We start from the raw sequence: 24,510 nt of genomic DNA, 5'->3' as shown, positions 1-24,510 counted from the left end.
CCATTAATCATTTATAAGCCATATGCTCCATAAAAATAAATGGTTCATGTTTAAATTCACGCTTATAAAATTTTTTCCATACCAATTTGAATGGTCCTCATTACACAGTCTCTGATACATTCTTCGTCACAACCTTCATATATAGCGAAATTCACCTACAAGGTCACACTGTACGCAAGATTCCAATTCAATAAGGAGTAATGTAGCCCTTCAAAACTCCAACAACCAACACCATGAGTCTCTTTCACATTGGGTTCACCACACTTCTGCTACACCATGGTTTCATGACTTTTCAATGTTGCTTCAATGCCTTTATCATATTGCTTCAATGACTATTCAACAGTTCAAACATTGGCGTGAAACAAACCATTCACACTTGGATAACAAATAATAGTAACGTTCAACAATAAATTTCATAGACAACATTCTTCGAGTTAACACAAGAGATATCGTCAGATAAGGCATAGAGGATTGAATGGAAAAAAAAATTGAGAAAGAGTTTTAATGGGAAAGAATAACATAAAGCTCGCACCACAATTTTTTCACTCAATTTGATTTATACAACTAGATAGATATAACTAGTAATAGCTTGCTTTTCTACTCCAAACCAAAATAGTATCAGTACACTATTTTAAACACTCTAACTCTGCAACTAGCTTGTGCTTGGGAAGAAGGGAGGTTTATATAGGAAATATGGATGGGAGATGGATCCTCTTCTCATGGGAGAAGGAATTATCCCTTGAGGTAGTTCCATCATTATAGGGGAAACGAACCCAAACTGTCATCCTCGACTCCATCCAGCCAAACCATTTACCAGACTTTCGTTATGAAGCTTCTAGAGCTGGAAGCTTTGACTCTAATTTAAAAAAAATTCCATAAATGGACCGGTGCAACTGGAACACAACTTAGTCACTCTGGTCGGTGTGAGGAGTAATGCTAATCTCTACACATCGGCGCGGGGGAGATAAAGGGCATTAGTGCTGATCTTATGAACTGGGCAAAATAGAAGTTTCAGGGGAAATGGTGCAAAATGGAATTTATCTGCTCATGAAGAGGGACACAATGGGAGTTCCTTCATGAAGGAAAAATATGTGGGGTTCATTGTAGAGGTCCTCCAGGATCAAGGAACGGGGAGTACAGGGACAATAATGAAATTTTGTGTAATAGATGCCCCCTAAAGCGTGAAGGCCGAGCTGGAGTGAGGGATGAAATGCTTTGTAAATCACTACGGGGAACCGATTTGTCATCAGAAAACCTGCAAGCAAGTACATATACATATACATAAAATGAGATCTCTATAAAATGATACATGAATCGTGGCATGGATGTAGCCATCCAAAGAATGATAATGCAAATGGATCTAGTTATGGGCACAACCATCCATCAAGGAGGATCATAACGAAACCAAGGTATGGTCGCACCCATCCAATAATGAGAAGGATCACATATGATAACTCATGGTCTGGTCGCAGCCAACCATCTTAAAGAGACATGCATATCATCATTGTTACATGTCAATTTGGCCACATCAATCCCAACTTCCAGATCAGTACTATTAGGGTCCATCAATCCCTAATTCAGTTGTTTTCATTCCCTAATGAGGTCAACCTACATCATGCTTGCCTCCCAAGAGTTTCCATGATACCGTTCATCCAAAAAGTGTCCCTAAGGAAATCAGCATAGGCAGCCTTCTATCAGGTTGCATTGTAATGTAGAAGCTAAACTGACTGGGTGTGATGTAGCACACTTAACCTTTGTTTCACTTGTGCTGGGTGAGATTCATCGAATTTTTTAAATGAATCCATTGGATTCCTCATCCAATGGATAATTCTAGAAGTTTCCAGGGTAATTGAGCTCACATTTGGATGAGGAACAGGGTGAATGAACCTCAATCCATTATCCCTTCCTCCATGGAACCACTTCCCAATTCTGGTAGAGCATTCATGAGGGCCATTAATGGCTTAACCTCCTCCATTCAACTATAAATTAACCAAGCATTCAAAGGCTTAAAGAAGGTTGGAATTTATTGAGCTAAGGAAATGTTGTTTGAATGAGATTAGTAAGAGTATTGTAATGATGTCGAATTGTTGCTTCATGAGGAGAGAAGGGATCTAAACTGGAAGGAAGACACTGAATCTGTTATCACAAAATCAAACACTGAAGGCTGCCAATCAGCAAGATTCTGTGTAACTATTTCAAACCAGGCTTTGGAATAAGGCTTAGCCTCCTTAGTCTGAGAGGGCTCTCTCACAGATTATGAATATTGACTAAGGACAAGAAAAGATGGCTAACTCTTATAAGACACATGAAAAATAAGGTGGCTGGATAACATTGAATTGATTCCCATTGGGCATATGGAGTCTCTCATATCTCAGCAAACAAAAACACTATCTTTTCATAGAAATCAGGGCACTTTACATCTAAATGTTCAAACATAACTTTGGAACCACAGTTTGCCAAGGCATACAGGAAGTCAGAGCATGATTCATGAATTCTGAGTGATTATGCATTAACAAAACTGTAAAAGAACCTTAAAGAAAGAATACCATCACCCATTTGAACAAGAAGATCCATTGTGAATCCTGAGAAGAAAACACAGTCATTTGCATTACTGAAATTTGTTTATACATAAACCATAAACAGTCTTCTCCAAAACATCCAACCCTCATTACATCAAAGTCTGATCTATATATAGAGATACAACCTTAACCACTATGAGCTTCCTCCTCCAGCATGAGGGGAGCTCAAAGACTATCACTAATTACCCTTATCTACCAATTAACTAATTCATTAAATACATTAAGTGCTGACTGTAATTACAAATAGTGCTAATTAAACTACATATCTAATTCTATCTTCCTCGTATCATGATCCTTCTTTGCTCTTGGACGCCTGTCTCCTTTCAGCTTGGCCGAGATAACTGAGAAGTGGATGCAATGAACAAGGTTAGCATTGGATACTGAAGGCGCTGATGGTTCATTGATCATAAGAACAAACCCCTGTTTTTCCGGTCCTTGTCTCCCACCATCCTTCGAAAGTTAAGAAACATGTTCCCAGCGCTTTAACATCCCAAAATTTATGAGCATCACCATATTTCAGATGTGTTGGAGGCCTCGTTGCTGGACATGTGTATAAACCAAAACAATACTACTCGTATGCCATTTCTGCCAAACCCTAACTGGTCATAAAGTACCTTTATAAAAGTTTTAACTTGAGACAAAATATTTAACCTTTACAAAAAGGCACACTTGTAATTATCTGAATGGCTAGAATAGCCTCATGTGGTCTCCCTTATGTTCCTTAGGCGTTTCCTTCAAAAATTTGTTGATCTTACCATTAAACTGTTTGTCTTCATCCAAAAACAGCACCTACAGTAGTTTCGTAGCGCGCTACGAAACTGCTGTTTTTGCTAAAACATAGTATATTTGCATTAAGGCGTTCTTTGCTTGAACCTATGGCTCTTTAAACTTCCCCTACAGGTGTCAGAGACTTATATGTCTTCAAAATAATGGAGCTTAAACAAAAATTGACCAAAACTAAGAATGGCACCTTTTTCTTCAAATCAGTGAGCTAGTTGACCTAGCTGTATCTTTAAATCTGCAACCTCCTTCTTCAAGACTTTATTTTCAGCTCTCACTGGGCTCATGTTCATTTTTTTGATGAGTTTAGCTTGCTTGAGGGCTGGAACCATCCATGTATATACATCAGCCACTGAATCTGCCTGACCCACTAGGTTTTTGCTACCCTTTAACACAGCTCTTCGATAGTTGCCATACCTGACTGCACGCTCTCTAATAACATTCTTTGCTTTGACAATTTCATCTTTTGCTGTTCCCGCTTGATTCTTTATGGCTATAACATTTCCTCCTTGGGTAATGATAACTTTTCTGTTCTTGTCTTTATGCTTGACTGCCTCCACTGTTTTGGTCAATACTTCAATTACCTCTGTTCTGGGCGACTTTACAACTTCCTCTCCTTTATGCACTTTCTCAGCTTCTCTAACTTGTTTCCTTGTAACCGGCCTTCGTGGTTTGAAAATAAACTCCTCACTAGGTTCATCAAACCTTAGTCTCTTCGAAGCTTTGGATTTCTTAGTGCTCTCCGGTGATGATTGAGTCAAATCAATATGCATGGGTTCAATATGCACCGGTTCTACCTGCTCAAACTCCATGGCCTCAAGCAAATCACTTAAGCTGGCCTTTGATATTGGACTTTCCTCAACATCTACTGATTTGCCCTTCTCCTTGCTTAATTGACTCCTTGTTTTAACTATTGATACTCTTTCAGACCCACTTGATCCAGGTACATCTTTCTTGTGCTTAACCTTTTCCTTTGATGATGGCTGAGGTGGCTCTTTAAGAACCAAGGGCTTTACTGGTTTGTTCAACTGAGACTTGGTTTTCTTTTTATCCCTAGCCTCCTTTCTAAGCTCAGCTATTGCAGGTTCCTCCACTGATTCTTCTACTTCTCTAACTGGCTGAGGGGTGAGGCCTATCTTACTCTGGAAACCAGCCATATAGATGAAAGAATTCCAATCCCTACCAATTTTCTGAAGACCATCCAGCACTAACAGTTTTACTAGACCATGGTGAAATAATGATGTCTCACAATCATCCTTCCTCAATTGGACTTTGTCACACATCTTGCTGAGGCTACGAAACAAATAAAATGGAATATCTATAGATGCTTTGCCAGTAAAATGCAGCAACAACTTAAAGTGATAGGAGTAAACCTTGTTATATCTACCCTCACAGGTTAAATACTTTTGAATACAAGTGAGGAGAAGAGCATAGTGCTCCTTAACATAATTTCTAGGCACAGCCTTTGTTAAATCCTCATTCACATGTGCCTCTTTCAAGAATTCTTTGCAGGGGTTCATATCAAATTTGAAGTTTTTAAACCACTCCTGCCCCCCTCTTGGAATCTCAGTTACATTAGCAATTGCCTCTGGGGATACTTGAAATTCTAACATAGATACTTTAGAATTTAAACCTGTAAAGTTCAAGGCAAACTCTTTTGTTACCTGAGAATGGCCACCCTGCAGCTTCTCACAGAAATTCCAACAGCCAGCATCCTTGAAAGCTTTCCTCACACCTTCATCTCTCAATGCAAGGTCCAATCCTTCAGGCTCTGCTCTTTGACATCTACCAGACCGATGCTCCTTCCTCTCCATTCCGCTTTCGAAATTCTTTGCACAGAGAATCACCACCAGCTTCAACTCAAATGGCAAATTCAAATTTTTTAAAACGCGGGCTCGCTTGTATCAGGCTCTCTTGAAAAAGAAACTCGGGCTCATTTGCAATTGAAATATCTAATCATACAAGCTGGCCACTTTATGCATCGTTAACAAACATCATAACACAACCATGCATGACAAAACCGTTTGAATGATTTTTATGTGCGTGGCTATGAATCTATTGGTGGAGTGATGGCTCATAAGTGCTTGGGAGGTACGCCAACTGACAATAACCGGACTGACACAATGACTCATCCCCCAGACATGACCTTTTAAGAATCTGTGCTGCAAAATGCCCGAAACCGCGATTTCGTAGCGCAAATAGTTATAAATTAGCAGAATGCGCTGCGAAACGGCTGGATGCTGACGTGCTACGAAAAGGCTAAAACATAATTGCGCTGCAGAATCAACCAATAAGACTGCGCTGCGAAAATACGGAAAGGACCAGTGACATGTACAAGATAAGACATGGCTTATACAATCATGATGGAGGATGACCAACGGTATTTGAGAATGATTCACATCAAAACCTTTTAGAAACATGACCCCTAAGTAAGAAACATAGGACAAAAACCATTTGACACCCATTTTTGACAATGAACTTTGGACAAAAATTATATACATGTGACTGTAGTTCTAGGTGATAACAGTGGCTCCACTTGGGATAGTGTGCTCCTGTAGTACACTAAGAACTCGTAGAACCAGTGCTTTGTCCATTTTATAAAACATACACACAACTGACAAGCATTCCTTTCTAGCTTTGTGGGCCTTCTCCTCGGGCTAAAGCTTTTCTGTTCAGCTTGTCATTTATTTTTAACAAGAAAACTTCATAAAACGGTTATATACAATGCTCATGAGATACTTGGCAGACTTTCACTGATTGTAATGCTTTAAGAACCTGCCATTAACAGGCCCTCCAGCATATGGTGTTCCATCAACTTCCTGCAGAATGTAAGTGTTGTTTCCATGGAAAGCAGAAATCTGAAATGGCCCTTTCCACAAATTTTCAAATTTGCCATGTTTACCTTTCTCTTCAATTCTGGCTTCCCATTTTAGGACTTTATCATTAATCTGAAATATGACCTCTTTGATCTTCTTGTCAAAAGCTCTCTTGACTCTATTCTGGTTTTGTTGATGGTCTTCAAACACCTCATTCCTTTTCTCCTGCAAAGCTATCAACTGATTAATCCTTCGCTGTATGGCATTTGGTTCCTCTTCTAATCCCTGAATTAGCTTCATAACTGGTACCCCAAGAGATGTTGGGAAAATTGCCTCTGCTCCATACGCAAGTTCATAGGGAGATGTTCCAATGGACCTCTTTGTGCAAATTCGATCAGCCCACAAGGCATACTTCAATTTCAAATGCCAAGCCTTTTTATTATCCTGCAGCAGCTTCTTAATAATTCTCACAAGACTCTTGTTTGAACTCTCAGCCAAGCCATTTCCCTGTGGATAATAAGCTGTGGAATGACCAAGGGAAATGTGGTATTGACGACAAAAATTTATCATTCTTTTAGACTTAAAAGCCTGAGCATTGTCTGTGATAATCTTGTTTGGACAGCCAAACCTTGATAAAATGTTATTCTCTAAAAAGGAAATTATCACTGAATCATTGGCTTGCCTGGTAGGTATTTCCTCTATCCACTTTGTAAAATAATCAATGGCTGTGAGAATCCAGCGATGCTGTCCTGAGGAAGGAGGATGTATTTCCCCTATAAAATCTAATCCCCACTGCTGGAAGGGTGCCTCAACATAGATAGGAACCAATGGCAATGGCATGAGCTTTCTCCTTCCTTCAAATACTTGACATTCATGGCATGCTGCTATCTTTTTATAAATGTCTCTGAACATAGTTGGCCAAAAATATCCAGCTCTCAAAACTTTATTTGCAGTGGCTTTCCAATAGTGATGGCCTCCACAATCTCCCTTATGAAATTCATCAATTACCTTATCAGCCTCTTCTTCAATGAGGCAATTTAGTAAAATCCCTCCTGCATCCTTCCAAAATAAATTTTGATCATACACAAAATATCTAAGAGATTTCAGCTTTGTGAACCGAGCTTTAGATTTGGAAAGATTATCAGGAGCTCTATTGTGCTGCAATACAAATGCCACATCCTTATACCATTCTGATGTCAAAAACTTTTCATTGATTTGAACCAATTCTTCTTCACTCTCAGAAATTTCTGATATTTCTGTGCTAAAATTGATACCAATACAGTCCAGATTTGACTGAGTTAGCAACTTTGCTAAGCCTTGACCCTTCACCAACTTGGTGGGCCTGATCTCAATGTCATACTCCAAGAGCTTTGCTATCCATTTCCCTCTTTTTCCATCAGGGTCAGCTTGTGTAAGAATATCTTTTATTACAGCGCTTGGTACATATGCAACAATATGAGAGTGCAACACATAAATTCTGAAATCTTTAATAGCTTTTACCAATGCATATGCTTGCTTCTCTAAAATATTGTATTTCAACTCAGCATTAGCCAATGTCTTGCTAAAGAAAGAAATGGGTTGTTCAGTACCTTGACTTCCTTTCTGCAGCAACACTCCAGCAATTGTATCTTCAGAAGCAAAGGTGTAGATCAGGAACTCCTTGGTAAAATCCAGGCTGATGAGGACTGGTGCTTGAGTGAGGGCCTTTTTAATTTCTTCAAATGATTTCTTTGCTTCAGCTGTCCACTTGAAATCTGCTCCTTTTCTTAACATATTTGTTATATGTTTGACCACTTCAGCAAAATTAGGAATAAATCTTCTAAAAAAATTAACTTTTCCAAGAAAAGATTGAACCTCTTTTTTGCTCCTTGGCAAATCTAGCCTTTGAATAGCACTGACCCTATTAGGATCAATCCTAATTCCTTCTTCAGAAATAATATGTCCAAGCAATTTGCCACAAGTTAAAGCAAAGATACTTTTGGTTGGATTTAAAGAAATACCAAACCTTCTACACTTTAGCAAGATCCTTTCAAGGTGCTTTAAGTGGTCTTCCTCCCTTTTTGAAAAGACTGTGATATCATCAAGATATACCACCACTGATTTATCTTTTTCTTCAGCAAAAGCAATGTCCATAGCCCTTTGGAAGGTCGCCCCTGCATTCATGAGACCAAAAGGCATCTTTGCATACATAAATGTGCCCCATGGTGTAGTGAAAGCTGTCTTCTCCTGATCATCTGGATGAACAAGGATCTGATTATACCCTGAGAAACCATCCAGCATAGACATTCTCTGGGAACCAACAATATTTTGCAAAATAAGATCCATTTTAGGAAGAGGGTAATTATCTTTCAGTGAAGCCTTGTTTAAGTTCCTGAAATCTATGCAGATTCTAATCTCCCCATTCTTTTTCCTAACTGGTACCAAATTAGCAAGCCAGTTTGAGAATCTGATTGGAACAATAATTTTTGCATCAAAAAGCTTTTTCACCTCCTTTTCAATCAGTGGCATCAGAAGGGGATTAATCCTTCTTAATTTCTGCTTAAAAGGCTTCTCATTTTGCTTAATTGGGATGGTGTGTTGTATAATTGCAGAATCATACTGCTTCAAATCAGCATAACTCCATGCAAAAACATCAATAAAATTCTTCATCATTTCCACATATTTGACCTTCATATCAGCTGATAAAAACTTTGAAATCTTGACTAACTTAGGCACAACTGAGCCACCTAAATTACAACTTTCTATTTCCTCTTCATTAGCTTGCAATCTTGGTGCTTTACACACATCATTCTGATCAAATAACTTTTCCAGTGGAATGAGGCCTTTAGGGATTAGGTTGTTTTGCAGCTGCAACACTTCAGATTTGTCCCTTGTCTCTGCTAACATATTTTGCTGATCTATTTGATTATGCTCAAACTCCTCTTTCAACTCAAGAAAATTTCTTACCTGCTGATCATCTTCAAATACTTGCCAATTTATGATATTATCTGGGATGACTGGTCTATGGCGAACCTTCACTTCATAGCTATCAGAAGAATGCTTGGGAATAATAAAAAGACTGGCTGCAACAGCAAGAGAATCTGCCATAGAATTTTGATTCCTGGTTTTAATGGTGAAGGAATAGGATTGAAACTTTTCCAACAGCTCCAACACTAAGTTTCTGTAGGCTCTCATCCTAACATCCTTGGTTTGATATGCACCCTGTACTTGCTTAATAATCAATTCAGAATCTCCACAAACAACAATGTTCTTTGCTTTCAACTCTATCAATGTTTCCAAGCCTAACACCAGAGACTCGTACTCAGCCATGTTATTGGTACAATCAAAGTTAAGTTTATATGATAGAAACTTACTTTCTTCTGTTGGACTAGTAATCCAAATTCCAGCTCCTGCGCCTTCTTTCCCTGCTGCTCCATCAAAATATAGGGACCAACAACCATTGATATCTATTTCATTTCTTTGTTGTACCTCCAGACCCTGATTTTCTGCAAGTTCCTCTTGTGATTCTTTACCAACTGATTCATTGAACAAGATAGTTGATCCCAGACCTGTATCACATGAGTAAATAGGAAAATTCTGAGGCTTGTCTTTGCTGCTTACCATATATGCCATCCTTGTTTCACGATACAACCTCCTTTGTTCGCCAAACACTGGGATAGTAGCATATGTCAAATCCATTTGCATAGTACCCTTGATTTTTGCAGCCCATGACCTTGAAAGAAGCATCCCAAACTTAGGTGGAATGTCTGCAACAACAATGTCCATGACAGTTGTTTTTGCTGGGATTTGTGTGAGTGCCACAACAACATCTTTTATCAACCCAATGCAATGAACTCTCTTCGAATCAAAAGAAAATAAATCTTTATATGGTCTAGTTACTTCTAATCCCATTCTTTCCATGATTACCTTAGGCATGAGGTTATGTGATGCCCCTGAATCCAGCATAGCATTATGTAGAGTCATATCATGGATATTAATGCTTATATAAAAAGGAGGGAACTCATCACTTTGTTCATCTTCAAGTCTTGGTCCTAAACAGATAATAGGATTATCCTCTTGCACACTTAGAATATCAGCCCCTCCTGGTGGAGAATTAAGCATTTCCACAATCTTGCTTCTATATTTGTCTACTTTCAGAATTTCATTAAATGGGACTGATATTTTGATTTTTGCAATCTCATTTTCTATATTAAAAACAGAACTAGACCTTTCAATTTCCTTAGGAAGTGCAGGGTTTTGAATATCCTTTTTATCAATAGAAGAATCACCTTTACCATCAATCTGCTTTGACTTTTCCTTTTTGTCTTCAACTGCTTTTGAAACATTTTTCTTGGGCTGCGCTTTATTTGCTGTAATAGGGACATCTCGGTTTCTGAGATTATACTGCTTCTGAATTTCAAATATAGCATGCTGATAACCTTTTAAGAAATCAGAAGGTTCCTCTTCTGCCTTTACCAAACTAGACTCATCATGTTCCTCTTTTGTTAAGAAAATTTCTGAGTCTTCTTCACCAAAGCAATGAATAGACTCCTCAGGTACCTCAGGATCTTCCTCTTCATCCACCATGTTTTGTTGGAAAGGAGGTCTCACTGGAGGATCTGCTTGCTGATTTCTATTTTCCCTTGGCCTTTGCTGATTTTGAGGCCTTCTAAATTGAGGGTTCCTAAACCGAGGTTCTTGTTGTGCTTGAGGAGCAGCAGTATTCCCAAGTGCTAATTGATCCATCAATTTCTCCATGGTTTTCATCATGGTTTCAAACTTGTCTTCTTGAGCAGAGGTAGAAGGTTTCTCCTCTTCTTTTATCTTAGTCTTTGCCATCTTTGACTTCTTAGCAGCTAGCATATTCCCCTCTACCTTAACTGCATCATTCTGCATGTCAGCAAGAGTAGCAGACTCTCTTTCTCTGAGTAAAAGAGAGAAATCTGAATCAAATGACTCAGCATATCTTAACTGTGCCAAGGCTCCAGGAGGCTTCAAATGTGCTGGAATGGAATTATATACTTTATTAAACCTCTTAGAAAAATTTTGGACAGTTTCATCTGGAGCTCTTCTTAAACTATTATATTCGTTGAGGGCTTGAACAGGATTGGTCCTATTTCCCCATTTTCTCAGAAAACTATCTTCAAATTCAAGCCAACTATGAATGCTACCAGCTCCAAGGGCTTTAAACCATTTTCGGACTTCCCCAATAAAGGTTTGAGCAAACAGTCTTAACTTTACATCTTCATCATCTACTTCTTCCCTATCAACAAAGTCATTGAATCTATCCACATGTTCCTCAGCTGAAATTTCATCATCTCCTCCCCATGTTGGAATCCTAGCAGCATATTTGCTAGGAAGATCATGCAAAACAACAGGGAGAGCTAGAGGAGCATACCTAGCAGGCACAACCATAATGAAAGGAGGAGCAGGGATAACAAGTATTGTGTGACTAGGGGGACCCGAACTAATATGAGATGTTGTCTGAGGACTTTCTGGACTAGCAGAGGCAGAGGATAAAGTATGAGTACGGAAAGGGCTATTGGGACTTTGTAAGCCACTGACAAAAGAACTCCAATTTGGGAGAGGTAAACCAGTTTTGGATTTAAGCAAGACTTCAAAAGGGTCAAGCTCTTTAAGCTGTTTCAAATCCTCTTTCTCTAATAACAATTCAGAAGTAACAATTTCCCAAAACTCTTCTTTATCTCTTTGTGACACTAAAGATGAAGTATCAATACCTTTCTTTTGTAGATCCAAAATAATACCAATAAGCTCCTCTTCGTTTTCAGACCTCAACAACACTTCTTGGATTTTATCATCAACAATTTTATCTTCAGGACTTCTAGAAAACTCAGGAAACAAAGACTTTGAAATATTTGAAGTACCTGGTATATCAGAAAATCTTTGTTTACTCCTTGAGATGATATTAGGATTTTCCACAGGACTAGGTGGGTTTGGGTCAGGATTACTCCTTGTATACCTTCCTCTCGAAGCCACCTTTCAAACTTTAAAATTCATGGAGTCACCAAGGTAGAATGCAGCCTCGAAAACCTTTTTGAACTCCTGCTACCTTCAGAAATTCAATCTTATAACTACGGGAATGAGTAATCTTCAGGCTCCCGGCAGACGCACCAAAATGTTATCACAAAATCAAACACTGAAGGCTGCCAATCAGCAAGATTCTGTGTAACTATTTCAAACCAGGCTTTGGACTAAGGCTTAGCCTCCTTAGTCTGAGAGGGCTCTCTCACAGATTATGAATATTGACTAATGACAAGAAAAGATGGCTAACTCTTATAAGACACATGAAAAATAAGCTGGCTGGATAACATTGAATTGATTCCCATTTGGCATATGGAGTCTCTCATATCTCAGCAAACAAAAACACTATCTTTTCATAGAAATCAGGGCACTTTACATCTAAATGTTCAAACATAACTTTGGAACCACAGTTTGCCAAGGCATACAGGAAGTCAGAGCATGATTCATGAGTTCTGAGTGATTATGCATTAAAAAAACTGTAAAAGAACCTTAAAGAAAGAATACCATCACCCATTTGAACAAGAAGATCCATTGTGAATCCTGAGAAGAAAACACAGTCATTTGCATTACTGAAATTTGTTTATACATAAACCATAAACAGTCTTCTCAAAAACATCCAACCCTCATTACATCAAAGTCTGATCTATATATAGAGATACAACCTTAACCACTATGAGCTTCCTCCTCCAGCATGAGGGGAGCTCGAAGACTATCACTAATTACCCTTATCTACCAATTAACTAATTCATTAAATACATTAAGTGCTGACTGTAATTACAAATAGTGCTAATTAAACTACATATCTAATTCTATCTTCCTCGTATCATGATCCTTCTTTGCTCTTGGACACCTGACTCCTTTCAGCTTGGCTGAGATAACTGAGAAGTGGATGCAATGAACAAGGTTAGCATTGGATATTGAAGGCGCTGATGGTTCATTGATCATAAGAACAAACCCCTGTTTTTCTGGTCCTTGTCTCCCACCATCCTTCGAAAGTTAAGCAACATGTTCCCAGCTCTTTAACATCCCAAAATTTATGAGCATCACCATATTTCAGATGTGTTGGAGGCCTCGTTGCTGGACACGTGTATAAACCAAAACAATACTCCTCGTATGCCATTCTACCAAACCCTAACTGGTCATAAAGTACCTTTATAAAAGTTTTAACTTGAGACAAAATATTTAACCTTTACAAAAAGGCACACTTGTAATTATCTGAATGGCTAGAATAGCCTCATGTGGTCTCCCTTATGTTCCTTAGGCGTTTCCTTCAAAAATTTGCTGATCTTACCATTAAACTGTTTGTCTTCATCCAAAAACAGCACCTACAGCAGTTTCGTAGCGCGCTACGAAACTGCTGTTTTTGCTAAAACAGAGTATATTTGCATTAAGGCGTTCTTTGCTTGAACCTATGACTCTTTAAACTTCCCCTACAGGTGTCAGAGACTTATATGTCTTCAAAATAATGGAGCTTAAACAAAAATTGACCAAAACTAAGAATGGCACCTTTTTCTTCAAATCAGTGAGCTAGTTGACCTAGCTGTATCTTTAAATCTGCAACCTCCTTCTTCAAGACTTTATTTTCAGCTCTCAGGCTCATGTTCATTTTTCTGATGAGTTTAGCTTGCTTGAGGGCTGGAACCGTCCATGTATATACATCAGCCACTGAATCTGCCTGACCCACTAGGTTTTTGCTACCCTTTAACACAGCTCTTCGATAGTTGGCATACCTGACTGCACGCTCTCTAATAACATTCTTTGCTTTGACAATTTCATCTTTTGATGTTGCCGCTTGATTCTTTATAGCTATAACATTTCCTCCTTGGGTAATGATAACTTTTCTGTTCTTGTCTTTATGCTTGACTGCCTCCACTGTTTTGGACAATACTTCAATTACCTCTGTTCTGGGCGACTTTACAACTTTCTCTCCTTTATGCACTTTCTCAGCTTCTCTAACTTGTTTCCTTGTAACCGGCCTTCGTGGTTTGAAAATAAACTCCTCACTAGGTTCATCAAACCTTAGTCTCTTCGAAGCTTTGGATTTCTTAGTGCTCTCCGGTGATGATTGAGTCAAATCAATATGCATGGGTTCAATATGCACCGGTTCTACCTGCTCAAACTCAATGGCCTCAAGCAAATCACTTAAGCTGGCCTTTGATATTGGACTTTCCTCAACAGCTACTGATTTGCCCTTCTCCTTGCTTAATTGACTCCTTGTTTTAACTCTTGATACTCTTTCAGACCCACTTGATCCAGGTACATCTTTCTTGTGCTTAACCTTTTCCTTTGATGATGGCTGAGGTGGCTCTTTAAGAACCAAGGGCTTTACTGGTTTGTTCAACTGAGACTTGGTTTTATTTTTATCCCTAGCCTCCTTTCTAAGCTCAACTATTGCAGGTTCCTCCACTGATTCTTCTCTTTCTCTAACTAGCTGAGGGGTGAGGCCTGTCTTACTCTGGAAACCAGCCATATAGATGAAAGAATTCCAATCCCTACCAATTTTCTGAAGACCATCCAGCACTAACAGTTTGACTAGACCATGGTGAAATAATGATGTCTCACAATCATCCTTCCTCAATTGGACTTTGTCACACATCTTGCTGAGGCTATGAAACAAATAAAATGGAATATCTATAGATGCTTTGCCAGTAAAATGCAGCAACAACTTAAAGTGATAGGAGTAAACCTTGTTATATCTACCCTCACAGGTTAAATACTTTTGAATACAAGTGAGGAGAAGAGCATAGTGCTCCTTAACATAATTTCTAGGCACAACCTTTGTTAAATCCTCATTCACATGTGCCTCTTTCAAGAATTCTTTGCAGGGGTTCATATCAAATTTGAAGTTTTTAAACCACTCCTGCCCCCCTCTTGGAATCTAAGTTACATTAGCAATTTCCTTTGGGGATACTTGAAATTCTAACATAGATACTTTAGAATTTAAATATGTAAAGTTCAAGGCAAACTCTTTTGTTACTTGAGAATGGCCACCCTGCAGCTTCTCACAAAAATTCCAACAGCCAGCATCCTTGAAAGCTTTCCTCACACCTTCATCTCTCAATGCAAGGTCCAATCCTTCAGGCTCTGCCCTCTGACATCTACCAGACCGATGCTCCTTCCTCTCCATTCCGCTTTCGAAATTCTTTGCACAGAGAATCACCACCAGCTTCAACTCAAATGGCAAATTCAAATTTTTTAAAATGCGGGCTCGCTTGTATCAGGCTCTCTTGAAAAAGAAACTCGGGCTCTTTTGCAATTGAAATATCTAATCATACAAGCTGGCCACTTTATGCATCGTTAACAAACATCATAACACAACCATGCATGACAAAACCGTTTGAATGATTTTTATGTGCGTGGCTATGAATCTATTGGTGGAGTGATAGCTCATAAGTGCTTTGGAGGTACGCCAACTGACAATAACCGGACTGACACAATGACTCATCCCCCAGACATGACCTTTTTAAGAATCTGTGTTGCAAAATGCCCGAAACTGCGATTTCGTAGCGCAAATAGTTATAAATTAGCAGAATGCGCTGCGAAACGGCTGGATGCTGACGTGCTACGAAAAGGCTAAAACATAATTGCGCTGCAGAATCAACCAATAAGACTGCGCTGCGAAAATACGGAAAGGACCAGTGACATGTACAAGATAAGACATGGCTTATACAATCATGATGGAGGATGACCAATGATATTTGAGAATGATTCACATCAAAACCTTTTAGAAACATGACCCCTAAGTAAGAAACATAGGACAAAAATCATTTGACACCCATTTTTGACAATGAACTTTGGACAAAAATTATATACATGTGACTGTAGTTCTAGGTGATAACAGAATCAAGCATGAACATTCATGGGTTATAATCTTTCCTTTTATCAATAAAGAATTTAAAGCTTTTTCCATTCATGATATTATGTGATGTATATCGTATTTTGGATTCTATGATATGTTTAATTAACAGATCTTTATTGTATGCTTTGATGGGTTTCTGTCTTGGCTTGTGTGCAGGTACTTTCCAAGCGAATTAAGTATGGAAAGGAGCGGTGGAATCGGTCAAAGGAAAGAGGGAAGAAGTGAAATTTACAGGTTGGTTTCTTTTCCTCCTCCTCTTATCTGTTGATTATAGAAAAGGCAGCAAATTATTTTGTCTATTGTTTCTAGACTAGCTACTAAGTCTAGAGGGTTAGGTGTGTTAGTGTCAGTCTTTCCAACCTTCCTACAGTGATCAAATGTGCTCTTACAAAGTGATTTTGAAGTGTCAAGGACAAATTTTGTCATTTCAGTGAGTCTTCAAGCAAAATTTGGTCACTAGGCATTAGGTCTAGGGTTTGCCCAAATGTCAGTCCATGTCATCATTCATCTAAGTGTATCATCATTCAGAGGGTTTTCATCGTCATGTCAGTATCTAATGGGTCATTTTACATCTTGTTCATGCTTCAGTTGTGCCTAGGCAAGCTCATTTCCCTCTCCTAGGGTTTTGAAGGCAATTTCTCTTGGATGGTCAAATCACTGGCAAAACTTGTTTCCTGATGTTCATACACCTTCCCCTATCCTTAAAGTACCTTATCAAACACTTCCCATCCCTTAGATCCGCCAAATTCCTCATTTTTGCGCAAACCCTAGTTTCTAGCTCCAACCTGGCGATTTTCTAGATTTGGCCTGTGTTTTGTCCTTTTCGACCCCTTCCCCTCACTCAATCTCTGAGATTCCACTTTCCCCTGCTTCCTAACATCCCTCCCCACTCCCAAAAATTTCCCCAAGAATTTAGAAGCCCCCTATCCCCTTCATTTCGCTCCATTTCGACAAAATTCCTTGTTTCACACATCGGGACAAGTTGCACTCAAATGATGTTTCACAGCAATCAAAGATGAATTTTGCAAAACTGAGAGAGGTTTTTGTCCAAAACATGCCAAGGAAGAAAAACCTCTTTCAATTTTTACACAGGTGTCATGGTTTGAGAGAAATGTCAAAAATACCGGCGAGAACGAAGGTGCTCCAAGGACGGTTGGCCAAAGCACAAAAACGAAGGAAAACGCCCGATCCACTCCAAACTTTGGCCAAAGCCTCTTTGACTGAGCATGGTACTTGATTGGGGACTCCCAGCCCAAATTTCAAGAAATTTGGAGAAAATTTTGTCATTTGTGAATTTTTTGTGCAATTTACAGGTTTTGGCCATTGGAATGGTCTCACCCCGGGTGAGACCATTTTGGAGGACTGCTCGGAATTTTGAAAACTTGGAATTTTTGGAAAGGGCATGCAAAAGCTAGAATTACCTATACTTGGGGTCAACTTGATTTTTAGATTTGGGCCTCCAAAAGCTCAAAATACATCAAAATTTTGACTTTCTGCCCACTTTTTGAGTTGCAGAAAGTGACCTTGGGAGAATTGACTTTTGAGGGGTCAAATCAACTCCAAATCCAGAAATTCCACTTGGGATGGAAAGTAGACACACATAGCTTTACAATGAGCCATCTTGCACTTGATTTGGACAAATGGAACTCACTCAAAAAGTGCTGCAAAGGGGCGCGACCACTCGAGCAGGGGGCGCGACCACTCGAGCTAAAATTGCCAATTTTGACTTTTCAGGCCTGCAAACTCTGTTTTTTACCTTGGTTGATCATTTGTACTTGTAAATGATGGATGTATGGATAATTTTCATGGCACATTGATAGATTTAATCTCTCTTAACCCTTCTAGAAGCTTCCTTGATGTAAATAGTGAATATTTAATGCATGGATGAGTTAGCTAAGTTTTAGAGGCAAGTTGTTTTGATTGCCTATTATCTAGTGCTAAGTTTAGAATTAGTTCAAACTGCTCCTAGGAAGCTGAGCTCGACCCCTAGAGGTGGGGAAAGGAGTTAGATGGTCTATATTATGCCTTCTCTTGCTCATTTTCATGGTTGGACTCTTGTGGGAGAAAGCTTTATTGTGTATTGTACATCTATTTCTGCAATTTAAGGAAAGGAAGGCCAGGGTTTTGCAGACATCATTGTGGATTCTTGTGGATTGATGTGTTGATGGTGTGTTCTCTACATGTTCTTGTAAGTTTGTTTATGTATTCCACATCTCTCTTTTGCTTCTAATTGGACAGATGAAGTGGTAAAGTTTGAATTCATGCTTTGACATGCTCAGCTTTTTAGTTTGTTCAATATTTATGTTTTCTACTGTCTAGAGAGGATTCAAAATGGTTGTTTTCCCTCTTTAGCTCCTCCTCTATCATTCTTGATCATCCATCTCAGATTAAGGCATCAGCGCTCACTCCTACCTTGCCCCAAAGATCCCCCTGCAAAAACTGTGCTCAATCCCCGCACCCTGAATTGCACTCCCTCCAATTGCCACCAAAAACCCCAAAAATCATTAAATCAACCTCCCTATCAATTTACTAGCCTAAAATCTTTATTATTAATTGGTCAGCCTAATCATATTGAAAGATCTATCAAATCTGACCCGAGAGAGCCTTCTCATACCTTGTAGGGCTAGCTACGAGGTGAAATGGTTTGATGTAGCCTTGAGAGTTTGTCTATCTCAGCCTAGGTGAATTCCAAGCGCTAACAAGGTGTTTGTAGAAACACTAAATTTTCCTTAAACAAATTGGCAACCATATTGAGGAACTCTTTACCCTTTTAATAGCTTATCCACCTCCTTAGACACCTTGACATACTTTACTTTTTGTAATTCAACCTTTTGCATTGAATTTTGGTCAAAATTTGAGGTTAGATGACTCTTGAGTGGCCTCACAGGAATCAGTGCGGGCTAGCCTTAGAGACAGTGCTATGCAACGTAGTTCAGCCTTCTTTGACCTACGTTGATTAAGCTTGGAATATTTTAATTAGCGCAGCTTGCCCCTCTTTGACCTGCGCTGATCAACGCAGATTGGCCCTCTTTGACTTGCGTTGATCAATTTTGAAATTATTGAAATCAGCGCAGTCTTTAGTGAGAGCCAGTGCTCTGTAGCGCAGTTAGCCCCTCTGTGACATGCACTAATCAACCTTAGGTTAAATTCCCACCTTTGGATTGAGCTTTTGCCAAAATTCTTCTGATTGCTTGCTTGCTGAAAATAAATGATGTCTTACCTCTGAAAACAGTCTTTTCATCTCCTTAGCTAGCCATCCCTACCTTGATTGGACTGATTAATGTTTCTTTAATGTTTTCTTTGTTATTATTAGTCTATAGTCAAAGTTAGAATATAGTTGATCAATTGTTTTTGTCAATAGAAAAGTTTCGTAAAATTGTCATTTTCTTCGAGAAATGAAGTGTCGTAAAGTCTTCCGTCATAAATAATCAATTGATTTATTCGTGCATTTGATTTGTATTTTCATTTAAAGTGTCGAAAATCTTCATTTCTTTAAAATTGAAAGTTTCGTACAGTCTTCCTTTCCCTTTAAAAGAAATTTTCACAAATCGTCATTTTTATGAAAAGGGCTCTGAATCGTTTGTGCATTAGTTTTTCTTATTGCATCATTCACATTAAGAGAAAATGAAAAGAAAAACATGGATTGTGCATATTAATGTTTGTGAATGCTTGATAGGAATAGCTAGGGAATTGCATCTAGTTTGTGCTCTTTGTTGATTGATCAAAAAGTACTTGTTTGCTTTATCCCTACTAGCTAAGGATTTCCATTGTTCCATTGAATGGAAAGAGTGCTTCTCATTCTAGTTGCATTCTTAGGAATTTCGAAAAACATATTGTGGTGAATCCTCAAAGGCAAATTTTAAGCAAGATCAACCTAAAATTTACATCAATTAATTTAATAATGCATTGGAATTTAACATAAACATCTAGAGGTCTAGGCTAGAGACATGTTCTGGCATCTTTAAACCTAGTGGTTGTCATTTTCACTGAGGTTGGGTGATTCCTCCTCTCTAATTCGATAAGTGCTAGTACGGACTTGTGCTCCTTGTACCATCGAGTATATAGTGGGAGACCCTAATAGGTTGAAATCCTTTATCCTTAGAAAGTTGAGTCTGCCGCCTTACCGATCACAATGCACCGAACACAACATTCGGGAAGATTGACTGTCGTATGTTAAATGCTTGGTAATTTCTCCTTCATTTATCACCAAGGTGTATATTGCAGTTTTGCGATTAGTCTGGTAATCCTTTTTGTCTAGAATCTCCAGAGCAGCCACTTTCATTCCTTTTTGACTCCTTAAAAGAAAAGGATCATCTAAGCACTTGTCCTTTCAGGCTCATTAAACTTCGAAGGGGACTAGAGTCATCTTTTGTTTTTTCTCGACTCTTTAAAAAAGAAAAAGTGAAGTTGTGTTCCAGTGTCATAAAAATTAATTGACCTCGAATAACATCCTCCACGCTTGTTCCTTAGTTGATCTTAGGTTGAATCATATGGCAACAAATCCGGAGTCCACCAATCAAGGAATTTCTTTTGATGGGAATCCTAGTCCTTTTCCCGCTTTCAGAAATATTGGTGCTCCTTATATGGCTACATTGTCCCTTCTAAGATTTACCATTGGCTTGAAAGTATGGTTGTTTTCAACCTCATTGGTTCAAAATGTCGTGATTTCTCCGAACTTGACTACACCTCCAACTAGAGAAAATCAACCTCTAGTTGATCCTAAAGTTGACCGTATGCCTTCTTCCTCTGTTGTTTCTTCCTCCCCTTCTTCCCCTTCACCTGGTGAAAGTATTGGTACGAGTAACCAGGTGGATAAGAAGAAGAAGAAAGAGAAGAAGAAGAAGAAGAAGCAAATTTAGTAGAAGGCCAACCAAGCAACCATTTCTTTGAATGCAACATCTAATGAGAAACCGTCCGTCAAGACTCATAAAGTTTGACATCCATGCAAACTTTTTGTGGGAGACCATCTTCTTCGAAATTGTCCTGATATTACTCAGATCTTAGAAGAATGGTCTTCTCGCTCATATCATCTCGTGTCATCAACTTCTCGAGATCATGTTGGTGACAAACCATCAACTAGTGATAGTAAATTTTAAGGAAAGAAGGGAAAAATTAAGTTTCCCTGTAGTTTATGTGAATGGAATCACCCCATTCACCTTTTTCCCTATCTGGATGAAGTCAAAAAAGTGTTGGACAACCGTCTAGCTTCATCGCAGCGATTTCCATCTAGTTACAGGAAACTTTCCTTACTCCTTCACTAGTTGATGAATTGACTGACAAAAATCAACTTTCATTCAAACCCACTCTCTCTGAAAGTGAATCGTATGAATCTATACTCGACCCAAATCAACAGGTCGAGGTAACAATTGACTCAATTCCACCTTTAGATAATCGTACCATTCCCGAAGAGAGTGAATATGATACCACTCAAGTTCTTTTTGTTTCTTCAGATCCTAATGAGCTTGGGGACAATACTCCTATTCCATCAAGACAAGAGGAAAATCCTCCCATTCTAGTAACTCAAGGGGTTAATTCTCCCATTTCTACGGTACCCCCTCCAAGTAGTCTAGTTACTTCCTTTGATTGGAGTCGAATGGCAGAATTCTATATTCCGTCTTATGTACCTTTCCAGATCATAGTACAAGTTTGTAATATGATTGTATATGGAACTATTGTAGATGAAGTAGCATCCGTGAGTATCCTTTCCTCAACTGCTTGGCAAGCACTCGGTTCGCCGACGCTTGTGCCTGTTACTCAAAATTTGTTGTCTTTTAACAGAAGAACTAGTCAACCGTTAGGGATCCTTCCTTAGTTACCTATTACTTTGGGAGGAAAAAACGTTTATCTGAACGTGATGGTAGTCCTAGGCCCTTTAGATTACAATTTACTTCTTGGGCGCGACTATGTTTATAACATGGGAGCTATTGTCTCAACACTCTTTTGAGTGATTTGTTTCTCACATGAAGGCAGAATTGTCACTGTTGACCAACTTTCATTTCCTGGTCCAAATATGGTGTCTAGTCAACCATCTTCCCTAAATGGTCCTTTTGTACAAATGGTATCATCCCCGCCAGGGGTTAATTATGTGGCAACCTGTTCCATACCTACATCAACTGACAATCAATTCAATGATGTTGTACATCATGTACTGGGGGCATTGGAACCAGATCTCACCTTCATGACCACTTATGAGTTGTGATTGAATCCGAGGATAGTTCCTTGTCTTGTGTCAACCTCATTAAAAAATGAAGAAGGTCATCAAGGATAGTTCCTTGTCTTGTGTCAACCTTGTTAAGAAATGAAACCAAGGATATGAGGAGAGTTCCTGGTCTTGTGTCAACCTCTTTAAAAATTGAAACCAAGGATACAAGGAGAGTTCCTGGTCTTGTGTCAACCTCGTTAAAAAATGAAACCTAGGAATATGAGCATAATTCCTTGTCTTGTGTCAAGCTCATTAAAAAATGAAACAACCAATATGAGCAGAATTCCTTGTCTGTGTCAAGCTCATTAAAAAATAAAACAAAGTTCCCTGGAGCAAAGTTCCAAGTCGAGTCTTTGATTAGATCTCGTAAAATCCTAGTCGAGTCTTTCACTTGATCTCGTACAAGAACCTTCATTCCATCCACTTGATAGCCATGATAAGTCTACTTAGGTGAATGTAATGAAGCTTGGGGGGCATGTACCTAATCGTAAAGTTAATTTTCCCTGTAGGTTATGTGAAGGGAATCACCCCATTCACCTTTGTCCCTATCTGGATGAAGCCAAAAAGTGTTGGATAACCGTCCTGCTTCACCGTAGCGACTTCCATATGGTTATAGGAGACTCTCCTTTTCATCATTATGGGGGCATGTAAACCAATTTCAAGCATAGAATTTCTTCATTTCGAGCTTGTGTAAAAATGAAACCAGTTTCAAGAAAAGTTTTTTCTCATTTCAAGCTTGCGTAAAAATGAAACTAGTTCCAAGCATAGTTCCCTATGGTTCAAGCTTGTGTAAAAATGAACCCATTTCCATTTTAACCCTCGTGATTGCCATTCTACCAGCCTCTTTCGTCAGATGAGCCTTGGTTGTTTTCATCCCATTGCCACCATCCCTTTGGCTGATCATACCCATTTCCATTTTAACCCTCGTGATTGCCATTCTACCAGCCTCTTTCATCAGATGAGCCTTGGTTGTTTTCATCCCATCGCCACCATCCCTTTGGCTGATCATACGCTTTCACTTGGTTGTTTTACCCTTTTTTAGGAACAGTTGCAATGAGTGGTCTTATAACCAACCACTTCACATAAATCAACATGTTTTGAGAAGTTCCAACATCACCGGAACTAGTTGCTACCCTAGACACTACTCGTTCCTCAAAGTGGAGTCCTCTTTAAGCTCTTTTCAGACTCTCTAAACATAAAAATATTGCTGAGTGCTTGTCCTTTTCAGCTCGTTAATGGATTGGAAACGATATCTCTCTTGTATTATTTACACTTTTCAGACTTGAGAGATTATTTTACGAAAAAGAACTCATGGAGTTTTCTTTTTGTCCCTTTTCAAACTCTCCAAATATGAAAAGGACCAATTCATCTTTGTCGTTAAACTCATTAAAAACATCAAATAGTGACAAACTTGTCCATCTAGACAAGGTTGAGTTTCACCTTCGCTAGACTCATTAAAGCATCAAATAGTGATGGATTTGCCCGAAGGGTAAAATTATACAACAATCACATGTTATCCTCCTTAAGCTTGATTAAAAATAAAGAGCTACTGGTCAGTAATGACTGGGGAAAATGGGAAAAAGCTAAGAATACTTTATGGTAGCAGGTCGCTCTTGAACATGACACTTTCACTTCATCTCCATGACTACTTGGGTTGGGTTATTTTCTTGATGGTTATCATACCGTTGGCCTATCATACCATCCCTTACTTTGTTTTGGGTCAATGCTGCTAATTCATTCAATGTCACTGATATGTTCAAGAGAAGTCATTCAATTCAAACTTCATCCTTTGCAATACCATAAACCTTCATTTTCATGACCGCCATTCCTAAGCCTTGTTTCGTCAGTCGATTCTCATCTCCAAAATCATTTACCTTGTTTCATGTCGTTGATGTGGGATACATCAAAGCCCTCCCGTAACGAGTCGCTTCTTGTCGACATCAACACATCATCCAAGAAGTTGACTTAGAAACACCCCTTCAGTTCCTTGAGGCTTGCATACATCAATGGTAGGTTTCTCGCTTCCGATGATAGGTTGACATCACTAGCCCTTGATTGAAAGACTTCGTATGGTGTTTGACATCAAATCATTTATTCACACCTTGCGAAATGTATTGTAGTATCTTGAGGGTCATTATCATTATCAGTGATTCCTCTCGCGTCTGTTAACAGCTTACATCATTGGCTGGTAATCAGACAATGTCTCTCCATGTTCAACCTCAGATCATCTATTCACATGGTTAGACTTGTACA

The sequence above is a fragment of the Pinus tabuliformis genome, chromosome 8 (genome assembly GCF_031772625.1).
Source record: "Pinus tabuliformis cultivar Carrire ecotype Pingquan chromosome 8, CPIR1, whole genome shotgun sequence".
Lineage (NCBI taxonomy): Eukaryota > Viridiplantae > Streptophyta > Pinopsida > Pinales > Pinaceae > Pinus > Pinus tabuliformis.
This window is presented reverse-complemented; position numbering follows the sequence as displayed.